At 46.3% G+C, this 13,696-nt stretch overlaps 9 non-coding genes across 9 annotated transcripts; all 9 read right to left on the reverse strand.

The window, feature by feature from the left end:
* Positions 1–480: 480 nt before the first annotated feature.
* LOC142284469 (U2 spliceosomal RNA) lies at positions 481–671 on the reverse strand. Its single transcript, XR_012745974.1, has one exon. It is a non-coding gene; the product is annotated as a U2 spliceosomal RNA (small nuclear RNA).
* A 1,387-nt stretch (positions 672–2,058) lies between these two features.
* LOC142284470 (U2 spliceosomal RNA) lies at positions 2,059–2,249 on the reverse strand. Its single transcript, XR_012745975.1, has one exon. It is a non-coding gene; the product is annotated as a U2 spliceosomal RNA (small nuclear RNA).
* A 1,387-nt stretch (positions 2,250–3,636) lies between these two features.
* Positions 3,637–3,827, reverse strand: LOC142284471 (U2 spliceosomal RNA). The gene has a single exon (XR_012745976.1). It is a non-coding gene; the product is annotated as a U2 spliceosomal RNA (small nuclear RNA).
* A 1,387-nt stretch (positions 3,828–5,214) lies between these two features.
* LOC142284472 (U2 spliceosomal RNA) lies at positions 5,215–5,405 on the reverse strand. Its single transcript, XR_012745977.1, has one exon. It is a non-coding gene; the product is annotated as a U2 spliceosomal RNA (small nuclear RNA).
* A 1,387-nt stretch (positions 5,406–6,792) lies between these two features.
* LOC142284473 (U2 spliceosomal RNA) lies at positions 6,793–6,983 on the reverse strand. The gene has a single exon (XR_012745978.1). It is a non-coding gene; the product is annotated as a U2 spliceosomal RNA (small nuclear RNA).
* Positions 6,984–8,370: 1,387 nt separating this feature from the next.
* LOC142284474 (U2 spliceosomal RNA) lies at positions 8,371–8,561 on the reverse strand. The gene has a single exon (XR_012745979.1). It is a non-coding gene; the product is annotated as a U2 spliceosomal RNA (small nuclear RNA).
* Positions 8,562–9,948: 1,387 nt separating this feature from the next.
* On the reverse strand, positions 9,949–10,139 carry LOC142284475 (U2 spliceosomal RNA). The gene has a single exon (XR_012745980.1). It is a non-coding gene; the product is annotated as a U2 spliceosomal RNA (small nuclear RNA).
* Positions 10,140–11,526: 1,387 nt separating this feature from the next.
* LOC142284477 (U2 spliceosomal RNA) lies at positions 11,527–11,717 on the reverse strand. The gene has a single exon (XR_012745982.1). It is a non-coding gene; the product is annotated as a U2 spliceosomal RNA (small nuclear RNA).
* Positions 11,718–13,104: 1,387 nt separating this feature from the next.
* Positions 13,105–13,295, reverse strand: LOC142284478 (U2 spliceosomal RNA). Its single transcript, XR_012745983.1, has one exon. It is a non-coding gene; the product is annotated as a U2 spliceosomal RNA (small nuclear RNA).
* Positions 13,296–13,696: the final 401 nt, after the last annotated feature.

Consider the following 13,696-nt stretch of genomic DNA (forward strand, 5'->3'; position numbering starts at 1 on the left):
CAAACTATTCCTCCAGGAGAGGGCGCCAACAGACTACTAAAGAGATCATCATTACTCAAAGAAAACCCCAAAAACCAATGCATGATAGGAATAAACAGGTAACTTTCTTTGGAGTGGAAGCGGAGAGATCGCACCAGATGCCAATTCTAGATGTTATCACACCTGTGGTCACTGCAGCAGCAGGTGAATCCACTTTGTCCAAAAGGGATCTATTCCATTCAATTGCAAATGATCTAGATAAGACAGAGAACTGCAGCACGGGGACATAGCCGAGTTGGTCAGGTTGAGTGGTGATGAGTTTGCTATTTGGATGAATAAAGAAAGTCAAAAGTGTGAAAGATAAAAAACAAAAGGAGGAAGTGTGAAAAGTGAATGGGCCAAATTGAGGTGCATATGAAGACGTATGCTTTCTTCCAATTCATTAAATCGGGCTAATATGAATCAGGTGAATTGAGTTCTGCTTTTGGAAACTGGGTTAAGAAGGGGTGCACCGTTCCTGGAGGTACTGCAATACCAGGTCAATGCGTGGAGTGGACAGAGCAAGCTCTTTTTCCATCTCCCTGTTCTAAAAATCCATTTAATATATGGTCCCCAGATAGGGGACGTATCAGATATTAAACTGATAAGAACAGATACTACACTTGATCTTAGCCAAAAGGCCGAGAAGCGATAACCAGAATTGGTTTGGGCCTCGAGTGGCACCCTGGCCTATGCCGGACACATCTTAGGGAGAGAGAGCGAGAGGGAGACAAACCCACGCCTACACAAGACATTTTGTCACCCAAGCCAACCCTTGAAAAGGCTGCTTTGCAGAGCCAAAACAAGAAGAATGGTGCGTTTTGCAGCCGCCGCCCACTGCAATGAATCTGAATAACTCCTCCTTTAGGGCGCAAGCAACTCCCCTCCCCCTTGCAGTCTTTCCAATTCACGATACAAAAAGACGGACAGGACAGGTTGCCTGACTTTCCGTCACTGCCACCCTTTGCCATCCTTACCCGTAGAAAGCCCTTTCATCATCCCCAAACCCTAATCTTTTCCCTTTCCTTCCCAGCCCCCAAACCCTGCCCTCTGTACCTTTCTCACCACCCGCTTCCCTTCTCCTGTCATCCCCCTACCACCCGGGAAAAAAAGAGATTGCCCCCTCCTTCCACTAGCCCACCCTCCCACCCAAAGAACAACTTCTTCTGCGCAGCTTGTTTTCTAGGCAGCAGCGCTATTGTGATGTCATCGGGGGGCATTGTGACAAGCCGCCAGTGTTCCGTCTCTTCATGTTGTGCACAGTTCAAACGGAAAATACATCAACAGGCAGACTACAGAAAAGCTTACTATCAAAGGTTAGAGGGGGGCTTTCTCAGAGGGCTTTTTACAGTTTTTCTATTCCCAATTAGCCGTTTAAGTGTACTTATTGAAAGTAGTAATTCTTTCATAGGCCGCCCTTTCTTAGTATTTGACGTTCCTTATATTGCGGTATGAGGCTTCGCAGTAGGTTGCAAACATTCATCACCCATGACTGTCCCCAATTGAGCTCAGAAGCTCAATGTCTATCATGACCTCTCTTTTAGAATGTCCAAGAGCAAGCAAACTATTCCTCCAGGAGAGGGCGCCAACAGACTACTAAAGAGATCATCATTACTCAAAGAAAACCCCAAAAACCAATGCATGATAGGAATAAACAGGTAACTTTCTTTGGAGTGGAAGCGGAGAGATCGCACCAGATGCCAATTCTAGATGTTATCACACCTGTGGTCACTGCAGCAGCAGGTGAATCCACTTTGTCCAAAAGGGATCTATTCCATTCAATTGCAAATGATCTAGATAAGACAGAGAACTGCAGCACGGGGACATAGCCGAGTTGGTCAGGTTGAGTGGTGATGAGTTTGCTATTTGGATGAATAAAGAAAGTCAAAAGTGTGAAAGATAAAAAACAAAAGGAGGAAGTGTGAAAAGTGAATGGGCCAAATTGAGGTGCATATGAAGACGTATGCTTTCTTCCAATTCATTAAATCGGGCTAATATGAATCAGGTGAATTGAGTTCTGCTTTTGGAAACTGGGTTAAGAAGGGGTGCACCGTTCCTGGAGGTACTGCAATACCAGGTCAATGCGTGGAGTGGACAGAGCAAGCTCTTTTTCCATCTCCCTGTTCTAAAAATCCATTTAATATATGGTCCCCAGATAGGGGACGTATCAGATATTAAACTGATAAGAACAGATACTACACTTGATCTTAGCCAAAAGGCCGAGAAGCGATAACCAGAATTGGTTTGGGCCTCGAGTGGCACCCTGGCCTATGCCGGACACATCTTAGGGAGAGAGAGCGAGAGGGAGACAAACCCACGCCTACACAAGACATTTTGTCACCCAAGCCAACCCTTGAAAAGGCTGCTTTGCAGAGCCAAAACAAGAAGAATGGTGCGTTTTGCAGCCGCCGCCCACTGCAATGAATCTGAATAACTCCTCCTTTAGGGCGCAAGCAACTCCCCTCCCCCTTGCAGTCTTTCCAATTCACGATACAAAAAGACGGACAGGACAGGTTGCCTGACTTTCCGTCACTGCCACCCTTTGCCATCCTTACCCGTAGAAAGCCCTTTCATCATCCCCAAACCCTAATCTTTTCCCTTTCCTTCCCAGCCCCCAAACCCTGCCCTCTGTACCTTTCTCACCACCCGCTTCCCTTCTCCTGTCATCCCCCTACCACCCGGGAAAAAAAGAGATTGCCCCCTCCTTCCACTAGCCCACCCTCCCACCCAAAGAACAACTTCTTCTGCGCAGCTTGTTTTCTAGGCAGCAGCGCTATTGTGATGTCATCGGGGGGCATTGTGACAAGCCGCCAGTGTTCCGTCTCTTCATGTTGTGCACAGTTCAAACGGAAAATACATCAACAGGCAGACTACAGAAAAGCTTACTATCAAAGGTTAGAGGGGGGCTTTCTCAGAGGGCTTTTTACAGTTTTTCTATTCCCAATTAGCCGTTTAAGTGTACTTATTGAAAGTAGTAATTCTTTCATAGGCCGCCCTTTCTTAGTATTTGACGTTCCTTATATTGCGGTATGAGGCTTCGCAGTAGGTTGCAAACATTCATCACCCATGACTGTCCCCAATTGAGCTCAGAAGCTCAATGTCTATCATGACCTCTCTTTTAGAATGTCCAAGAGCAAGCAAACTATTCCTCCAGGAGAGGGCGCCAACAGACTACTAAAGAGATCATCATTACTCAAAGAAAACCCCAAAAACCAATGCATGATAGGAATAAACAGGTAACTTTCTTTGGAGTGGAAGCGGAGAGATCGCACCAGATGCCAATTCTAGATGTTATCACACCTGTGGTCACTGCAGCAGCAGGTGAATCCACTTTGTCCAAAAGGGATCTATTCCATTCAATTGCAAATGATCTAGATAAGACAGAGAACTGCAGCACGGGGACATAGCCGAGTTGGTCAGGTTGAGTGGTGATGAGTTTGCTATTTGGATGAATAAAGAAAGTCAAAAGTGTGAAAGATAAAAAACAAAAGGAGGAAGTGTGAAAAGTGAATGGGCCAAATTGAGGTGCATATGAAGACGTATGCTTTCTTCCAATTCATTAAATCGGGCTAATATGAATCAGGTGAATTGAGTTCTGCTTTTGGAAACTGGGTTAAGAAGGGGTGCACCGTTCCTGGAGGTACTGCAATACCAGGTCAATGCGTGGAGTGGACAGAGCAAGCTCTTTTTCCATCTCCCTGTTCTAAAAATCCATTTAATATATGGTCCCCAGATAGGGGACGTATCAGATATTAAACTGATAAGAACAGATACTACACTTGATCTTAGCCAAAAGGCCGAGAAGCGATAACCAGAATTGGTTTGGGCCTCGAGTGGCACCCTGGCCTATGCCGGACACATCTTAGGGAGAGAGAGCGAGAGGGAGACAAACCCACGCCTACACAAGACATTTTGTCACCCAAGCCAACCCTTGAAAAGGCTGCTTTGCAGAGCCAAAACAAGAAGAATGGTGCGTTTTGCAGCCGCCGCCCACTGCAATGAATCTGAATAACTCCTCCTTTAGGGCGCAAGCAACTCCCCTCCCCCTTGCAGTCTTTCCAATTCACGATACAAAAAGACGGACAGGACAGGTTGCCTGACTTTCCGTCACTGCCACCCTTTGCCATCCTTACCCGTAGAAAGCCCTTTCATCATCCCCAAACCCTAATCTTTTCCCTTTCCTTCCCAGCCCCCAAACCCTGCCCTCTGTACCTTTCTCACCACCCGCTTCCCTTCTCCTGTCATCCCCCTACCACCCGGGAAAAAAAGAGATTGCCCCCTCCTTCCACTAGCCCACCCTCCCACCCAAAGAACAACTTCTTCTGCGCAGCTTGTTTTCTAGGCAGCAGCGCTATTGTGATGTCATCGGGGGGCATTGTGACAAGCCGCCAGTGTTCCGTCTCTTCATGTTGTGCACAGTTCAAACGGAAAATACATCAACAGGCAGACTACAGAAAAGCTTACTATCAAAGGTTAGAGGGGGGCTTTCTCAGAGGGCTTTTTACAGTTTTTCTATTCCCAATTAGCCGTTTAAGTGTACTTATTGAAAGTAGTAATTCTTTCATAGGCCGCCCTTTCTTAGTATTTGACGTTCCTTATATTGCGGTATGAGGCTTCGCAGTAGGTTGCAAACATTCATCACCCATGACTGTCCCCAATTGAGCTCAGAAGCTCAATGTCTATCATGACCTCTCTTTTAGAATGTCCAAGAGCAAGCAAACTATTCCTCCAGGAGAGGGCGCCAACAGACTACTAAAGAGATCATCATTACTCAAAGAAAACCCCAAAAACCAATGCATGATAGGAATAAACAGGTAACTTTCTTTGGAGTGGAAGCGGAGAGATCGCACCAGATGCCAATTCTAGATGTTATCACACCTGTGGTCACTGCAGCAGCAGGTGAATCCACTTTGTCCAAAAGGGATCTATTCCATTCAATTGCAAATGATCTAGATAAGACAGAGAACTGCAGCACGGGGACATAGCCGAGTTGGTCAGGTTGAGTGGTGATGAGTTTGCTATTTGGATGAATAAAGAAAGTCAAAAGTGTGAAAGATAAAAAACAAAAGGAGGAAGTGTGAAAAGTGAATGGGCCAAATTGAGGTGCATATGAAGACGTATGCTTTCTTCCAATTCATTAAATCGGGCTAATATGAATCAGGTGAATTGAGTTCTGCTTTTGGAAACTGGGTTAAGAAGGGGTGCACCGTTCCTGGAGGTACTGCAATACCAGGTCAATGCGTGGAGTGGACAGAGCAAGCTCTTTTTCCATCTCCCTGTTCTAAAAATCCATTTAATATATGGTCCCCAGATAGGGGACGTATCAGATATTAAACTGATAAGAACAGATACTACACTTGATCTTAGCCAAAAGGCCGAGAAGCGATAACCAGAATTGGTTTGGGCCTCGAGTGGCACCCTGGCCTATGCCGGACACATCTTAGGGAGAGAGAGCGAGAGGGAGACAAACCCACGCCTACACAAGACATTTTGTCACCCAAGCCAACCCTTGAAAAGGCTGCTTTGCAGAGCCAAAACAAGAAGAATGGTGCGTTTTGCAGCCGCCGCCCACTGCAATGAATCTGAATAACTCCTCCTTTAGGGCGCAAGCAACTCCCCTCCCCCTTGCAGTCTTTCCAATTCACGATACAAAAAGACGGACAGGACAGGTTGCCTGACTTTCCGTCACTGCCACCCTTTGCCATCCTTACCCGTAGAAAGCCCTTTCATCATCCCCAAACCCTAATCTTTTCCCTTTCCTTCCCAGCCCCCAAACCCTGCCCTCTGTACCTTTCTCACCACCCGCTTCCCTTCTCCTGTCATCCCCCTACCACCCGGGAAAAAAAGAGATTGCCCCCTCCTTCCACTAGCCCACCCTCCCACCCAAAGAACAACTTCTTCTGCGCAGCTTGTTTTCTAGGCAGCAGCGCTATTGTGATGTCATCGGGGGGCATTGTGACAAGCCGCCAGTGTTCCGTCTCTTCATGTTGTGCACAGTTCAAACGGAAAATACATCAACAGGCAGACTACAGAAAAGCTTACTATCAAAGGTTAGAGGGGGGCTTTCTCAGAGGGCTTTTTACAGTTTTTCTATTCCCAATTAGCCGTTTAAGTGTACTTATTGAAAGTAGTAATTCTTTCATAGGCCGCCCTTTCTTAGCATTTGACGTTCCTTATATTGCGGTATGAGGCTTCGCAGTAGGTTGCAAACATTCATCACCCATGACTGTCCCCAATTGAGCTCAGAAGCTCAATGTCTATCATGACCTCTCTTTTAGAATGTCCAAGAGCAAGCAAACTATTCCTCCAGGAGAGGGCGCCAACAGACTACTAAAGAGATCATCATTACTCAAAGAAAACCCCAAAAACCAATGCATGATAGGAATAAACAGGTAACTTTCTTTGGAGTGGAAGCGGAGAGATCGCACCAGATGCCAATTCTAGATGTTATCACACCTGTGGTCACTGCAGCAGCAGGTGAATCCACTTTGTCCAAAAGGGATCTATTCCATTCAATTGCAAATGATCTAGATAAGACAGAGAACTGCAGCACGGGGACATAGCCGAGTTGGTCAGGTTGAGTGGTGATGAGTTTGCTATTTGGATGAATAAAGAAAGTCAAAAGTGTGAAAGATAAAAAACAAAAGGAGGAAGTGTGAAAAGTGAATGGGCCAAATTGAGGTGCATATGAAGACGTATGCTTTCTTCCAATTCATTAAATCGGGCTAATATGAATCAGGTGAATTGAGTTCTGCTTTTGGAAACTGGGTTAAGAAGGGGTGCACCGTTCCTGGAGGTACTGCAATACCAGGTCAATGCGTGGAGTGGACAGAGCAAGCTCTTTTTCCATCTCCCTGTTCTAAAAATCCATTTAATATATGGTCCCCAGATAGGGGACGTATCAGATATTAAACTGATAAGAACAGATACTACACTTGATCTTAGCCAAAAGGCCGAGAAGCGATAACCAGAATTGGTTTGGGCCTCGAGTGGCACCCTGGCCTATGCCGGACACATCTTAGGGAGAGAGAGCGAGAGGGAGACAAACCCACGCCTACACAAGACATTTTGTCACCCAAGCCAACCCTTGAAAAGGCTGCTTTGCAGAGCCAAAACAAGAAGAATGGTGCGTTTTGCAGCCGCCGCCCACTGCAATGAATCTGAATAACTCCTCCTTTAGGGCGCAAGCAACTCCCCTCCCCCTTGCAGTCTTTCCAATTCACGATACAAAAAGACGGACAGGACAGGTTGCCTGACTTTCCGTCACTGCCACCCTTTGCCATCCTTACCCGTAGAAAGCCCTTTCATCATCCCCAAACCCTAATCTTTTCCCTTTCCTTCCCAGCCCCCAAACCCTGCCCTCTGTACCTTTCTCACCACCCGCTTCCCTTCTCCTGTCATCCCCCTACCACCCGGGAAAAAAAGAGATTGCCCCCTCCTTCCACTAGCCCACCCTCCCACCCAAAGAACAACTTCTTCTGCGCAGCTTGTTTTCTAGGCAGCAGCGCTATTGTGATGTCATCGGGGGGCATTGTGACAAGCCGCCAGTGTTCCGTCTCTTCATGTTGTGCACAGTTCAAACGGAAAATACATCAACAGGCAGACTACAGAAAAGCTTACTATCAAAGGTTAGAGGGGGGCTTTCTCAGAGGGCTTTTTACAGTTTTTCTATTCCCAATTAGCCGTTTAAGTGTACTTATTGAAAGTAGTAATTCTTTCATAGGCCGCCCTTTCTTAGTATTTGACGTTCCTTATATTGCGGTATGAGGCTTCGCAGTAGGTTGCAAACATTCATCACCCATGACTGTCCCCAATTGAGCTCAGAAGCTCAATGTCTATCATGACCTCTCTTTTAGAATGTCCAAGAGCAAGCAAACTATTCCTCCAGGAGAGGGCGCCAACAGACTACTAAAGAGATCATCATTACTCAAAGAAAACCCCAAAAACCAATGCATGATAGGAATAAACAGGTAACTTTCTTTGGAGTGGAAGCGGAGAGATCGCACCAGATGCCAATTCTAGATGTTATCACACCTGTGGTCACTGCAGCAGCAGGTGAATCCACTTTGTCCAAAAGGGATCTATTCCATTCAATTGCAAATGATCTAGATAAGACAGAGAACTGCAGCACGGGGACATAGCCGAGTTGGTCAGGTTGAGTGGTGATGAGTTTGCTATTTGGATGAATAAAGAAAGTCAAAAGTGTGAAAGATAAAAAACAAAAGGAGGAAGTGTGAAAAGTGAATGGGCCAAATTGAGGTGCATATGAAGACGTATGCTTTCTTCCAATTCATTAAATCGGGCTAATATGAATCAGGTGAATTGAGTTCTGCTTTTGGAAACTGGGTTAAGAAGGGGTGCACCGTTCCTGGAGGTACTGCAATACCAGGTCAATGCGTGGAGTGGACAGAGCAAGCTCTTTTTCCATCTCCCTGTTCTAAAAATCCATTTAATATATGGTCCCCAGATAGGGGACGTATCAGATATTAAACTGATAAGAACAGATACTACACTTGATCTTAGCCAAAAGGCCGAGAAGCGATAACCAGAATTGGTTTGGGCCTCGAGTGGCACCCTGGCCTATGCCGGACACATCTTAGGGAGAGAGAGCGAGAGGGAGACAAACCCACGCCTACACAAGACATTTTGTCACCCAAGCCAACCCTTGAAAAGGCTGCTTTGCAGAGCCAAAACAAGAAGAATGGTGCGTTTTGCAGCCGCCGCCCACTGCAATGAATCTGAATAACTCCTCCTTTAGGGCGCAAGCAACTCCCCTCCCCCTTGCAGTCTTTCCAATTCACGATACAAAAAGACGGACAGGACAGGTTGCCTGACTTTCCGTCACTGCCACCCTTTGCCATCCTTACCCGTAGAAAGCCCTTTCATCATCCCCAAACCCTAATCTTTTCCCTTTCCTTCCCAGCCCCCAAACCCTGCCCTCTGTACCTTTCTCACCACCCGCTTCCCTTCTCCTGTCATCCCCCTACCACCCGGGAAAAAAAGAGATTGCCCCCTCCTTCCACTAGCCCACCCTCCCACCCAAAGAACAACTTCTTCTGCGCAGCTTGTTTTCTAGGCAGCAGCGCTATTGTGATGTCATCGGGGGGCATTGTGACAAGCCGCCAGTGTTCCGTCTCTTCATGTTGTGCACAGTTCAAACGGAAAATACATCAACAGGCAGACTACAGAAAAGCTTACTATCAAAGGTTAGAGGGGGGCTTTCTCAGAGGGCTTTTTACAGTTTTTCTATTCCCAATTAGCCGTTTAAGTGTACTTATTGAAAGTAGTAATTCTTTCATAGGCCGCCCTTTCTTAGTATTTGACGTTCCTTATATTGCGGTATGAGGCTTCGCAGTAGGTTGCAAACATTCATCACCCATGACTGTCCCCAATTGAGCTCAGAAGCTCAATGTCTATCATGACCTCTCTTTTAGAATGTCCAAGAGCAAGCAAACTATTCCTCCAGGAGAGGGCGCCAACAGACTACTAAAGAGATCATCATTACTCAAAGAAAACCCCAAAAACCAATGCATGATAGGAATAAACAGGTAACTTTCTTTGGAGTGGAAGCGGAGAGATCGCACCAGATGCCAATTCTAGATGTTATCACACCTGTGGTCACTGCAGCAGCAGGTGAATCCACTTTGTCCAAAAGGGATCTATTCCATTCAATTGCAAATGATCTAGATAAGACAGAGAACTGCAGCACGGGGACATAGCCGAGTTGGTCAGGTTGAGTGGTGATGAGTTTGCTATTTGGATGAATAAAGAAAGTCAAAAGTGTGAAAGATAAAAAACAAAAGGAGGAAGTGTGAAAAGTGAATGGGCCAAATTGAGGTGCATATGAAGACGTATGCTTTCTTCCAATTCATTAAATCGGGCTAATATGAATCAGGTGAATTGAGTTCTGCTTTTGGAAACTGGGTTAAGAAGGGGTGCACCGTTCCTGGAGGTACTGCAATACCAGGTCAATGCGTGGAGTGGACAGAGCAAGCTCTTTTTCCATCTCCCTGTTCTAAAAATCCATTTAATATATGGTCCCCAGATAGGGGACGTATCAGATATTAAACTGATAAGAACAGATACTACACTTGATCTTAGCCAAAAGGCCGAGAAGCGATAACCAGAATTGGTTTGGGCCTCGAGTGGCACCCTGGCCTATGCCGGACACATCTTAGGGAGAGAGAGCGAGAGGGAGACAAACCCACGCCTACACAAGACATTTTGTCACCCAAGCCAACCCTTGAAAAGGCTGCTTTGCAGAGCCAAAACAAGAAGAATGGTGCGTTTTGCAGCCGCCGCCCACTGCAATGAATCTGAATAACTCCTCCTTTAGGGCGCAAGCAACTCCCCTCCCCCTTGCAGTCTTTCCAATTCACGATACAAAAAGACGGACAGGACAGGTTGCCTGACTTTCCGTCACTGCCACCCTTTGCCATCCTTACCCGTAGAAAGCCCTTTCATCATCCCCAAACTCTAATCTTTTCCCTTTCCTTCCCAGCCCCCAAACCCTGCCCTCTGTACCTTTCTCACCACCCGCTTCCCTTCTCCTGTCATCCCCCTACCACCCGGGAAAAAAAGAGATTGCCCCCTCCTTCCACTAGCCCACCCTCCCACCCAAAGAACAACTTCTTCTGCGCAGCTTGTTTTCTAGGCAGCAGCGCTATTGTGATGTCATCGGGGGGCATTGTGACAAGCCGCCAGTGTTCCGTCTCTTCATGTTGTGCACAGTTCAAACGGAAAATACATCAACAGGCAGACTACAGAAAAGCTTACTATCAAAGGTTAGAGGGGGGCTTTCTCAGAGGGCTTTTTACAGTTTTTCTATTCCCAATTAGCCGTTTAAGTGTACTTATTGAAAGTAGTAATTCTTTCATAGGCCGCCCTTTCTTAGTATTTGACGTTCCTTATATTGCGGTATGAGGCTTCGCAGTAGGTTGCAAACATTCATCACCCATGACTGTCCCCAATTGAGCTCAGAAGCTCAATGTCTATCATGACCTCTCTTTTAGAATGTCCAAGAGCAAGCAAACTATTCCTCCAGGAGAGGGCGCCAACAGACTACTAAAGAGATCATCATTACTCAAAGAAAACCCCAAAAACCAATGCATGATAGGAATAAACAGGTAACTTTCTTTGGAGTGGAAGCGGAGAGATCGCACCAGATGCCAATTCTAGATGTTATCACACCTGTGGTCACTGCAGCAGCAGGTGAATCCACTTTGTCCAAAAGGGATCTATTCCATTCAATTGCAAATGATCTAGATAAGACAGAGAACTGCAGCACGGGGACATAGCCGAGTTGGTCAGGTTGAGTGGTGATGAGTTTGCTATTTGGATGAATAAAGAAAGTCAAAAGTGTGAAAGATAAAAAACAAAAGGAGGAAGTGTGAAAAGTGAATGGGCCAAATTGAGGTGCATATGAAGACGTATGCTTTCTTCCAATTCATTAAATCGGGCTAATATGAATCAGGTGAATTGAGTTCTGCTTTTGGAAACTGGGTTAAGAAGGGGTGCACCGTTCCTGGAGGTACTGCAATACCAGGTCAATGCGTGGAGTGGACAGAGCAAGCTCTTTTTCCATCTCCCTGTTCTAAAAATCCATTTAATATATGGTCCCCAGATAGGGGACGTATCAGATATTAAACTGATAAGAACAGATACTACACTTGATCTTAGCCAAAAGGCCGAGAAGCGATAACCAGAATTGGTTTGGGCCTCGAGTGGCACCCTGGCCTATGCCGGACACATCTTAGGGAGAGAGAGCGAGAGGGAGACAAACCCACGCCTACACAAGACATTTTGTCACCCAAGCCAACCCTTGAAAAGGCTGCTTTGCAGAGCCAAAACAAGAAGAATGGTGCGTTTTGCAGCCGCCGCCCACTGCAATGAATCTGAATAACTCCTCCTTTAGGGCGCAAGCAACTCCCCTCCCCCTTGCAGTCTTTCCAATTCACGATACAAAAAGACGGACAGGACAGGTTGCCTGACTTTCCGTCACTGCCACCCTTTGCCATCCTTACCCGTAGAAAGCCCTTTCATCATCCCCAAACCCTAATCTTTTCCCTTTCCTTCCCAGCCCCCAAACCCTGCCCTCTGTACCTTTCTCACCACCCGCTTCCCTTCTCCTGTCATCCCCCTACCACCCGGGAAAAAAAGAGATTGCCCCCTCCTTCCACTAGCCCACCCTCCCACCCAAAGAACAACTTCTTCTGCGCAGCTTGTTTTCTAGGCAGCAGCGCTATTGTGATGTCATCGGGGGGCATTGTGACAAGCCGCCAGTGTTCCGTCTCTTCATGTTGTGCACAGTTCAAACGGAAAATACATCAACAGGCAGACTACAGAAAAGCTTACTATCAAAGGTTAGAGGGGGGCTTTCTCAGAGGGCTTTTTACAGTTTTTCTATTCCCAATTAGCCGTTTAAGTGTACTTATTGAAAGTAGTAATTCTTTCATAGGCCGCCCTTTCTTAGTATTTGACGTTCCTTATATTGCGGTATGAGGCTTCGCAGTAGGTTGCAAACATTCATCACCCATGACTGTCCCCAATTGAGCTCAGAAGCTCAATGTCTATCATGACCTCTCTTTTAGAATGTCCAAGAGCAAGCAAACTATTCCTCCAGGAGAGGGCGCCAACAGACTACTAAAGAGATCATCATTACTCAAAGAAAACCCCAAAAACCAATGCATGATAGGAATAAACAGGTAACTTTCTTTGGAGTGGAAGCGGAGAGATCGCACCAGATGCCAATTCTAGATGTTATCACACCTGTGGTCACTGCAGCAGCAGGTGAATCCACTTTGTCCAAAAGGGATCTATTCCATTCAATTGCAAATGATCTAGATAAGACAGAGAACTGCAGCACGGGGACATAGCCGAGTTGGTCAGGTTGAGTGGTGATGAGTTTGCTATTTGGATGAATAAAGAAAGTCAAAAGTGTGAAAGATAAAAAACAAAAGGAGGAAGTGTGAAAAGTGAATGGGCCAAATTGAGGTGCATATGAAGACGTATGCTTTCTTCCAATTCATTAAATCGGGCTAATATGAATCAGGTGAATTGAGTTCTGCTTTTGGAAACTGGGTTAAGAAGGGGTGCACCGTTCCTGGAGGTACTGCAATACCAGGTCAATGCGTGGAGTGGACAGAGCAAGCTCTTTTTCCATCTCCCTGTTCTAAAAATCCATTTAATATATGGTCCCCAGATAGGGGACGTATCAGATATTAAACTGATAAGAACAGATACTACACTTGATCTTAGCCAAAAGGCCGAGAAGCGATAACCAGAATTGGTTTGGGCCTCGAGTGGCACCCTGGCCTATGCCGGACACATCTTAGGGAGAGAGAGCGAGAGGGAGACAAACCCACGCCTACACAAGACATTTTGTCACCCAAGCCAACCCTTGAAAAGGCTGCTTTGCAGAGCCAAAACAAGAAGAATGGTGCGTTTTGCAGCCGCCGCCCACTGCAATGAATCTGAATAACTCCTCCTTTAGGGCGCAAGCAACTCCCCTCCCCCTTGCAGTCTTTCCAATTCACGATACAAAAAGACGGACAGGACAGGTTGCCTGACTTTCCGTCACTGCCACCCTTTGCCATCCTTACCCGTAGAAAGCCCTTTCATCATCCCCAAACCCTAATCTTTTCCCTTTCCTTCCCAGCCCCCAAACCCTGCCCTCTGT

This window comes from Anomaloglossus baeobatrachus, unplaced genomic scaffold, assembly GCF_048569485.1.
Source record: "Anomaloglossus baeobatrachus isolate aAnoBae1 unplaced genomic scaffold, aAnoBae1.hap1 Scaffold_571, whole genome shotgun sequence".
Classification (NCBI taxonomy): Eukaryota; Metazoa; Chordata; class Amphibia; order Anura; family Aromobatidae; genus Anomaloglossus; species Anomaloglossus baeobatrachus.